Source organism: Abramis brama (assembly GCF_963993115.1).
Source record: "Abramis brama genome assembly, chromosome: 1".
NCBI classification, from domain to species: Eukaryota; Metazoa; Chordata; class Actinopteri; order Cypriniformes; family Leuciscidae; genus Abramis; species Abramis brama.
In genome coordinates this window covers 46,761,471-46,772,941 of record NC_139963.1, presented here as the reverse complement: position 1 = coordinate 46,772,941, position 11,471 = coordinate 46,761,471, and the positions used below count along the sequence as shown (strand labels likewise).

At 38.3% G+C, this 11,471-nt stretch overlaps 1 long non-coding RNA gene across 1 annotated transcript; it reads left to right on the top strand.

The window, feature by feature from the left end:
* The first annotated feature begins 4,958 nt into the window (after window positions 1-4,958).
* LOC311066135 lies at window positions 4,959-11,406 on the top strand. The gene is made up of 2 exons (XR_014603030.1): window positions 4,959-5,130; window positions 6,132-11,406. It is a non-coding gene; the product is annotated as an uncharacterized lncRNA (long non-coding RNA).
* Window positions 11,407-11,471: the final 65 nt, after the last annotated feature.

The following is an 11,471-nucleotide window of genomic DNA, read 5'->3' as shown; positions in this document are numbered from 1 at the left end:
TTGACGGATGCTATGGTAACCATGATCAAGTTTTGAAAGCAAGCACTGTTTACTGTGAGCTGAACGTGATTAAATCTCTATTAAATTCAGTCATTTTATCAGTGTGTTAACCTGCAGCATGTGTCCGTGTGTGATAATCCACAGCGAACCACAGGAACGGCTCTAATCACACACACATTCAGCCTCTGACCTCAACAAACTTTACAAAGGAAGAGAGAAAACTTCATTATCAAGAGCGGAGTGATTAGAGGAGCGTTAGAGAGAGATAAACCACGAGCCGGATAAATGAGCGGATCTTTGTGGGACAAATGTCATTATAAACCTGTGTCTGTGTGTGTGTGTGTGTGTGTGTGTGTGTGTGTGTGTGTGTGTGTGTGTGTGTGTGTGTGTGTGTGTGTGTGTGTGTGTGTGTGTGTGTGTGTGTGTGTGTGTGTGTGTGTGTGTGTGTGTGTGTGTGTGTGTGTGTGTGTTTACACAGATGTAGAAACGGCCTGTAGCATCTGAAATCTGAGAGTAACTCAAAACACACAAACACTTTCAGACAGACAGTTCGAGTCTGAGTCTCACACACTCCAGAAGAAACAGAAGAAACCTCTTCACACACCCCACATTCTTCCCTGTTTCATGAACATACAATTCCAAAAACTCCCATTTTTGCTCCAGGAATGGCATGTTACCCTGTACGCTGTGTGAAGAGCTTTCATATGAGAGAGAGAGAGAGAGAGAGAGAGAGAGAGAGAGAGAGAGAGAGAGAGAGAGAGAGAGAGAGAGAGAGAGAGAGAGAGAGAGAGAGAGAGAGAGAGAGAAACAACGAGTTGAACTCACATACACAAAACTTAAACTTAAAAAAAACATAAGCAAAAATTAGAAATGTTTGCTTTTTATTTTATTTTAAATAAAATACAATTTAAGTTCATGTGCTAAAATTACTGAAACTGAAGTTTAAAAATATTAAAGACTGTTGAATAGAAAAATTACTATATAGAAATAACTTTTTAAAAACTATATAGCCTACTATATATAAAAAAACAACAACAATGTATTAAAAAAAATGAAAAAAGCACAAAACTACTAAAATGAAAACTGAAAATATAAAAATATAAGTAAATTTCAAATTATTATTAAATACTAAGCTAAAACAACAGTGACTGTACTGCAGATTTGAGTTCCAACCCCCATCAAACCCGAACCATACAAGCACATTCAAGATGATGTGAAAAATTAAATTCAGGTGTGTTTGATTCTTTATTCAGCACGTTAGAAGAGTAATGGTATACACTCTGACACAATGGCAGTATGGGATTGGTGAGCAAACATGTGAAGCTGACTCAGCAAAACTGAGTCTCAGATTTTTCTGAGAAATAACAACATTTGGGTCAACAATCATCATTATCATCATAATCACCACCATCATCATTATCATCATCCAGTAAGAGTCAGAGCTGTGAGGTGAATGAAAATAAATGTTTGTGTCTATATTGAGATGGCTGGTTTACACCACGCCGTTTTCAACTAAAAACATAAAACTTTTTATGCGTTTTGGCCGCTCGTTTACACGACAACAGCGTTTTGGGTGTGAGAAAACGCAAATTTTTGAAAACGGGTTTCAAAGTGCAAGTTTTTGAAAACGGTCTCTGTGTAAACAACAAAAACGCGAATCTCTGAAGACGATGACGTCACGCACATGCGTTTTACGTGTTCAGTCTATAGTGTTTCATCACCATCTACTGGCCTGGCAGCAGAATACAGCGTTTTTAGTCGTTTTCGCGGATCCGTGTGAATGGGGATCGTTTTGACAATGGTGTTGTCTGTACGCGGAAAACTGAAAGGAAAAACGTATCCGTTTTAAGCGCATTGTTGTCTTGGAAACATTCCCTCATATGTTGGCGAATCTGAGGTCTGTTTGAGACACTGTTGAGATCTCTTCTGAGGCCCCATTTACACGAAGGGAAGACAGATATTTCCCTGCGGTTTGGCCTCTCATTTACACGAAAACCCCGTTTTTATCACAGAAAACGATTATTTTTAATTTATTAAAAATTATTTTTATTTTTATTCGCTCGTGTTATTCGTTGTTGTCGATTCTGAGGATTGGCTTGCATGGCTTTATCCTTCTCCCTACACTTCCGCCCATAGGTTTGGCATAATTATGATGGCCCTCGACGGCGGGTTGATGTAAATGACAACTTTTTTGAAAACGATGTTGTGTGCACGATGTTATTATTGAAAACGTAGGGGGGGAATATTTGTTTCTCTAAATACCCAGCTATGTGTAAATGTGGCCTGAAGCTCAGGTGAGTCTGGAGAAACGTCTCTGGTTTGAAGGTTATTGTCATTCAAATGATAAATGAATGACAGACACATTTCCCCTCAAACATCTGATCATGTGATCGATCTGCGCTGCTTCATGAGTCACTGTGACTTGACACCATGGCTGCGTTCAGCCCCGACAAAACGTTGCACAACGTTTTTTAAACAGAAACGGTGATGCGTTGAACACACTGTTCTGATGACGCAAGAGTTACAACTATGGCAGCTGAGAAGGCCATTCTTTGTGTTCTTTGTGAAGAATTTTCGGAGCCTGATGAAGTCGGTATAAATATGTGTTTAATACTACAAAATATGCCCAATGTTACAGTTACTGCACTTGCCGCCCAGTTACTGCACTTGCTGAAACTGAAATGGAAGCACACATTTTACCTAATTCAGACTAAAACACATCTATTTAGCCTCACATACTCACTTTATTTGTAGTTCATACTGTTTTAATACCCTGTATTTTCTTTCTCATTTTTAGGAAAAGCACTTACCATTGTTTATTTCTATACCAAATGTCATACACTTGCAATGAAGCTAAAAATATAAACAACTACATCATTATGTTGATATCCTATATTTTTACAATAAAACTTTCGACAAACATGTCTTCTAATATCCTCAGTTGTTGTGTATACCGAGCTGCATCGAACACATTTGTAAATTACTTTCCTTGAACCCATTGTGCGAGTTCACTTTAATACCGCATGCTTTATATACATGTTGCTGCTGATTAGACTGCAGTTCTGACACACCCACCAAACAAGAGAAAACGTATCTCAAACCCCGTTGCACACCGGTGCACGCCGTTTCCAGGAAACATGACGTTCAACCCGGAAACCGTAGCAAAACGTTGCGCACCGTTTTGAACTTGAACGTGCCCCATGTTTGATGAATGCGCAGTTCACTTTATCCCTGATCCCATGAAATCAGTCACGTAACACTAAACATGATCTCAAGGTTTTCTTCAGAAATTGTGATTGATTTCTATGCGGTTGCTTAACCCTTTAAGCCCTGAAGGCAGTTTTAGAGTTGTTGTTTTTTCTGAGTGACACACACATAATTAAAGCCTCATAACTCCAAAACTACAGTAAGAAGAGTCAACAGGTAGGTATTGTTTGACAGAACACTTATAAATTACGTTACATTTGGACATTCTCCTGCTGAGAAACTGCAGATAAAAGACAAAAAAATAAAATAAAATAATAATAACAATTTATATATATATATATATATATATATATATATATATATATATATATACACTACATATCTTTCTTATTTGACATGCAATAACTCAGGAAGGAAATAAGGCAGAAGGACAAAAGCTGCATCTGGGTCATAATTTGTGGTGACAGCATAAAGTAATCTAATGTATTATCTGCATAGCAAAAACAAATCCATTACCACATATAAACACTCTGGCAGCCGCCCAAAACACCCTAGCAACCCAAAATATCATAGGAACATCCTAGAAACTTCCTAGAAACACTCTGATTATTATACGCATATCTAAAAAAATCCCTATTAATTCCATGTCAACAACTTGGCAGCCACTCAAAACTTCATAGGAACCTCCCTAGCAACACTCTGGGAACCACCTCGAACACCCTAGCAATCCAAACCAAACTAAGAATCTCCTAGCAACTTCCTAGAAACACTCTGGCAGCCACCCACAAACCCTTAGCAACCCCCTAACAATCCAAAACATTCCAGGAACCTCCTAGCAACACTGTGGCAACCAACCACCCCAAACATCCTAACAACCCAAAGTTGCTTTGAAACAATCTGTATTGTAAAAAGCACTATCAATAAAGGTGACTTGACTTGACCAAAAACCTCCAAACAACCTCCTAGAAACACTTTGACAGCCACCTATACACCCTTGCAAACCCCTAGCAATCTAAAACATCATAAGAACCTCTTAGCAACATTGTGACAACCACCCAAGCAACCTCCTAGCAACCCAAACAACCCTAACAAACTCTTAGCAACCCAGAACACCCTAACAACCTCCTAGCAACACTGTGGCATCCATCTAAAATACCCTAGCAACTTCCTAGTAACACATCTAACAACCCAAGCCACACCAAGAACCTCCTAGCAACATTCTGGCAGCCACCAACAAACCCTAGCAACCCCCTAGCAATCCAAAACCTAATAGAAATCTCCTAGCAACATTGTGGCAACTACCCCCAAACACCCTAGCAACCTCCTAGCAACCCAAACCACCATAACAACCTCCTAGCAACCCGGAACACCCTAACAACCTCCTGGCAACACTCTGGCATCCTTTCAAAATAACCTAGCAACCTCCTATTGACACACCTAACAACCCAGATTTCACCAAGAACCTCCTAGCAATATTCTGGCAGCCACCCAAACCACCCTAGCAACCCAAAACACCCTAGCAACTCTCTGGAACACTATCAACACAGTGAAATGTAAAGACTAAATTTCTGCATGTTGCTGTGGTTTTGTTGCATGTGTAGAGTACTTTGGTCTGATTGTGATCATGTAATCTGCTGTGTCAGCGCTTGATCAACAGCAGCAGGTGCCCCCCCCCAACACGACTCATACTGGCTAAGATTAGCGCTAATCCAGACACATAATCTCACTCACGTGCAGGGCATGGTGAAAGTGTGTGTGTGTGTGTGACCCCTGTTCACTTCCTCTGCCCGGTGAGAATCCTGAGGGTTGTTTATTTGTGTTCGCTGAGTTTCACTGTAGTACAGACGTCATGTGCACCACCATCATGGTCCTGACCACCATCGCTCTCATGCTGCGACAGATTTTCACCAACCGCGTCAAACCGTGAGTCCACAGCATTCTCTGTACGATCAGAACAAAATACGGCACAGGTGATGGTGTTAAAATGTGCTGTTGTTATGTAAAAGGAGCCATGTCTACCTAATCTGACCCTTAAGACCTATACTGCGATTGATGTAACCTAATAATGTAGTCCGGGGGATTCAGTTAAAGGCAAAATTGCACATTTGTCTTTAGTCAAACAGTTAATTTCATGCAATGATCTTTTCTTAATAACATCACTTAATATTGTAAAATAAGAGACAAATATGATCCAAATGTTCAAATCTTTCAAAATGGGGGCCATAAAAGGAGATCCTAAAATCAACAATGCATTGAGTGCAGGAGGTACACATACATTTAAAAAGAAAAAAGTGAATGTATTAATACATATTTGATATTAATTATACAAATACATGCATATATTATAATATATGAATTAAATTAATATTTTATATAGATATAAAGTATATTAAAGATTACATATAAAATATAGTATAATATATTAAGTGTATTAATATTAATATTTGAATTGTAAAATACTTCTAAAAATGATAGATTTATATATTAAAATATATGGAAATAACTCTAGACCCTAATAAGTGACTGATTTGAAACACACTACATTGGCAGCATGTCAAAATAAATCATGCTCCTCTCATGTGAAGCAAAAAATATATGATTCCAACAGAGTTAAATGTTCTAAAACTAACAATGTGCTACTCAAAAGAGCATTAAAATGAACCAAACACAATCGTCCACCATTTTGGATGTTTTTGTTTTGTTTTTTTGTTATTGTTTTTTTTTTGTCACCAAGCTCAATGCAATGCATTCTGATTTGCTTACACTATGAAAAACGCATGTGCTTTAGAAGATGAAATCTTATACAGTAACATATTATTTTTAGAGCAGACTGTCCTGATGCACTATGTATGGTAATGCCATCTAGGTAGGGAGCTGGAAACAGAGCTCATTACAGGCTTATTGTTTTCTTTCCATATCTCCAGACAGCCAGAAGTGAACGGGACAATGGAAATGCCACATGAGAACGATGCGACGGCTTCAAAAAAATAACTATGAGAAAAACCGCTCAACCGACTGGGACTGCGAGTTTGGGAAGGAACTCAGTTCGGCCTGTGAGGATCTTCTCAGGCGCATTTTCACAAAGTAAATGGTCACCCTGAAATATTTAAGAGCATTGTCAGATCGAATACAAGATGACAAGCATGCAGTGCCCAGAAAAGACAGAGAATTCACAGAAATGAAATGGGTTTTGTGTGGCTACTCCATTCCCATCACAGTGAGAATTTCTGAGCTGGACACTACAAGAAAAAAAAAATCAAAAGTGCTTTCAAGAGCTTCAGGACGGGATGCCCTGCTCCATTTTATAGCTGTAAGTGCTGCGAACGTCCTGTAAATCATTCATACACAACAAGCGTCCATCAGCTGCATACAGGACTGGACCAGCACAGACCTTCATCATCATCATCTTCATCAGGACCTTCCTGATCGACGTTATTCACTGAGACGAGACACAAGACAAGGAAAGAGTTCGTTATTGAAAGAGCTTTTAATGAAGCTCGACACTGGAGGAGGCAGTTTAGTGCATGAAACATTGATGCCTTCACATGTGGGCTCTTTCTGTGGATGTGAGTGTGTATTTACCTCGCTTCAGTGAACACACACACACACATGCGGCCAGTTCTTCAGCTCCGCACACTGTAGTTTCAAGCAATGGTCAATCAATCAATGGCCGATGCTGAATCTAGAGAGTTTAATGAAAGCAAGCACAAAATTACTGAAATTAACACAATATATTTAGGAAATGCATATTTTATATCACGTTTTTGACTATGTACAGCTGAATCATTTCTCATAGTCTGTTTAAACAGGTTCAACAATGAGATCTCTTTAATATCTTAATAGTTTCTTTTAGTAATGACACTAAATGGAGATCAAACTGAGAGTTTTGGTTATTGCTGAGCCGCTTATAGTCATCTGGAAGCCCATTTCTGATACATAAGAAAAAAACTGATTGCTTTGGTAAATCATATTTATGAGATACTAACCCATTATGATCGAGACAAAAAGTTTAAAATTATGACATCTACATTTTGTCTTTTGTATTCATTTAGACTTTTTATGTCATAATGTCTTTTGATCTCATTTTTGATATTCATAAATATATTATTTATACTAAACATAATTATAAGAGAAAACATTTAAATTTTGAGATACTAAGCTATAATTATAAGACAGTCATGAGATAAAAAGTCAAAATTATGACAGTCAAAATTATTAGATAAGTTATAATTATCAGAATAAAATTGCAATTTTGAGATAGCCATAATTACAAGACAAAGTCATAGTTAAGTGATAAAAAGTTGAAATTATGACATAATTATGAGACATTTAATTTTGAGATACTAAACCATAATTATAAGACAAAGTCATAATTATAAGATAACAGTATTTTTTGAGATACTAAGCCTTAATTATAAGACAAAATCATAATTATGAGATTAGTAATAATTAGATAAAAAAGTTGAAATTATGAGTCAAAATGATAAGCCATAATTATGGGATAATTTTTTTTTAAATTAATTTTAATTTGAATGTTGTCTTTTGTATTAATCTAGACTTCTTATGTCATTGTTATGTTTATGTCATAATTATGATTTTTGATCTCATAATTTCGATAAATGCCAAAAATGGGCTTCCATGCTCACATGTTTCTCCTCTAGAGTTTCAGAAGAGATCTCAAACTGAGCTCAGATTTGCTCAGGATAAAGTCTGCAATCAAAAGTCTCAATCTGATCTCAAACATTTCTCATCAAATGACCTGAGCAGCTCCATATTCATTTCAGAGCTCTAGACTCTTACAAGATGTCGATTTACACTTTTTCATGTTTACATTTTTCTTAAGGAATTTTAGGAGAAACGTCTGAGACTAAGCTGATATAAACTAAACAACTGAGAAGTGAATTGTGCAACACCATGTTCACAATGAGGGTGTTTCTCCTTTATATTTGCCCATTTTAAACACTATTTACAGATCATGAGTTTTCAGATGACAGCTGGATTATTCCTCAGAGTTCATGTTCTGATGATTATTTATCATTGAAGTCCTGACCGACTCAAACTCTCCCGGGAGAGATTCAGAAAACACAGCTGCACTTGAGAAGGAAACCCGGACCTCACCGTCCCGCTCCGAACATCTGCTCGATATACATTCCTCTGCATTCAATCCCAGGTGTCTCACAATAGCTGGAAAGCTCAGATTGTACAGACGAATACGCCGACTCACACAAGATGCAAATCAAGTTTCATTCGGTGTGTGTTTATGATCTCAAACACAGAAACATCTCTAAAGTCCATAAACACACAGATGGAGATGAAAACCATCTGGACCTCCTGGTTTTCATCCCTATCCCAGCAGTGTGGAGAATCAACACCTGGCCGATGACCTGAATGTGTTTAATGCAGGTTAACAGCCAGATCTCACACCCCAGACCCGCTTTGACTGCCTCTCCACACAACCATCAATACCTCCTTCCTACTGCTTCTCAGCCTGAACTTCAGATCTGTGAGGAGGATGTGTGCCAGGTCTTCTGGAAACAGAAGATAAGGAAAGCCAAACATCTGTGGTCATGAGGTCTATTGAGAGACACAACAAGGACATTGCTCGTCTCTCTCTACACAAATGACTGCTCCTCCAAAGACCCCTCTGTCGAGCTCCTGAAGTTTGCAGACGACACCACAGTCATCGGCCTCGTCCAGGACAGCGATGAGTCTTCTTACAGACAGGAGTATAAAGAGTTGCAACAACCTGGAGCTGAACACACTCCAAAACAGTGGAGATGATCGTGGACTTTCAGAGAAACAGCCCAGCATTATTCCAGCTCAGCATCATGCTTCAGGTTTCTGGGCACCACCATCCCCCAGGATCTGAAGTGGGACAATCACATTTGGGGCTTTTTAGTTCTACGATTTTAGTTCTAGGAACTCCTTTTGGAGGAACTACTTTACTCCTACTTCAGAGTCGGTCTAAACCAGCACTATAGGAACTACCAGTGCCGTTAGTGTACGCTGATTGGCCGATCGCATGCAAAACACCAGCAACCGCCGTTTTTAAAAAGGCTGTGTAAACACACAGATTATAACCTAAATATTTACTCAACAAACTAACTGTACGAACTTGGAAAACCGTGATAGATTGACCTCTTAACCTTTACACTGAGTAGAAAATCTAACGCAACTTTGAGGAGACCAAGAGAAACATTTCTGCTCAGCTAGCGACATTGGACATCAGCCACACGACATACGCTATAACTTTTCATTACTGTCTACTTTCTATGTATAACAGTAATAACGTATTAGACAGAGTTGTTAGACAGATCGTAAACTAATGAACACTGAGAATGCGAGCACTGGCGTTTTCAGCGATGTCAAAATAAAGGTCCGCCGCACCGTCAAAATAAAAGTCACAACAACAAGCGGGGCTTACGTCACTTCAGAGTTCCTACTGGCGGTGTGAACGCAACCAGGAAAATGTTCCTCTTGGAACCATTAGTTCCCAGAACTACCCAGTGCGAAAGCCTATTGACTCCATTGTCAAAAAGGCCCAGCAAAGGTTGTACTTCCTTCGTCAACTGAAAAGCAATGGACTGTTAGGACAGCAGAAAGGATGATTGGTGTGTACTCAGGACTTGTAGAGGACAACGGGGTTACAGGCGCACCGGGGTAAAAGGCACCTTTGATTTTATTTTCCTCTAAACCACTAGATGGAAGAAAAACGGAAAAACTTGCCGCAGCACATTCCAAAACAACCGCTTTTCTAGATGCACATGGAAATTTGTCTGATCCTTGACGCGATCGCAGACAGCAACGCAAAGATGATTCGGCGCTACTTTGATCTAATATGTTATGTTTTTTTTATAATGCTGTAATTTAAGTAGCGATTATTGAATATATTTTGCAACTGCAAAACAACATTTGGTCCCCACTACTGATTAATTCAGGGTAAATTTGCATACGCATTCTGCCATGTTTTAAACGTTTGCACTCTTTTCATGGAAAGTCCAAACTATTTATCTTCCTGTTTGCTTTTACCGATAAGATGAGTTATGATCTAGGAAATATGACCTGGTTCACTCTTAAAAACAAAGGCCCTTCATTGGCATCGATTGTTCCATTAAGAACCTTTAACATCTACGGAACCTTTCCATTCCACAAAAGATTCTTTGAATTTTAAAATGTTCTTCATACTAAGAAAAAAAAGGGTTAATTTATAAGAATTGATCACTGAAAGGTTCTTTGGGGAACCAGAAATGTTTTTTCTATGGCATCACTGCAAAAAAAAAAAAAAAAAAAAAATCCTTCTGGAACCTTTATTTGTAAGAGTGTTTAATATGTTTCTCAAGAGAGGTTTTAATGTTGTCCTCCTGTATAACACTGAACAGATAGAAATGCAGAACGGTTGGGTCTGTTAATAATAGACTAAATGGACATGCATAATTCATGAATAGAACCCGCAGGTGTTCTGTGATTGACATGTAATTCATGCAAATGCACAACATGACACACCTCAAATCATCACAAGCATTAGTCTTCGGCGCACAGACCATTGTGTTGAAATATTGTGATTTCCCTTCTACAGCTTTTGAAATGCTCTTTAAATAAAACTACTGAATCATGTTTTGGATAATCTAAAAGTGTGTGTGTGTGTGTGTGTGTGTGTGTGTGTGTGTGTGTGTGTGTGTGTGAGAGAGAGAGAGAGAGAGAGAGAGAGAGAGAGAGAGAGAGAGAGAGAGAGAGAGAGAGAGTGTGTGTGTGTGTAGGTGTGGGTGTGTGTAAGCAGACGCAGGAGTCCATTGTGTGTGTTTTTTTGAGTGTCTTTACAACACAAATCCCCACTTAACTCTCTATTGAAGCAAACAGTGAAATGTGACACCGGGTCTGGTGTCTGAAATCAGACCTTACACAGGTAAATCTCTAAAACATCCAGCAAATATGATGAAATAAAAATCTAAATCTGAAAAATCAAGTGCCGCTTAACTGTCTGTAATAGAGTCTCGCCATATAATGTCATGTGATACAGTGTTTTTGCTTACTGTAAAAAGTATCTAGCCTATAGCCTACAAGAAGGCAATGCAGATTTTGTTAGTACAAAACTCCAAATGTAAAAAATGCAATGTTTACATCTTTTTACATCTTATTGCTATAACATACAACCAATGTCTAAAAATACACACTAATAAAATGAATGAATGTCCTTTAAAACTTTCGTTAAGTGGCTTTTGTTCTTGCTGTAAAAGACAAAGAGAGCTGGAGTCTCCATCTGCTGG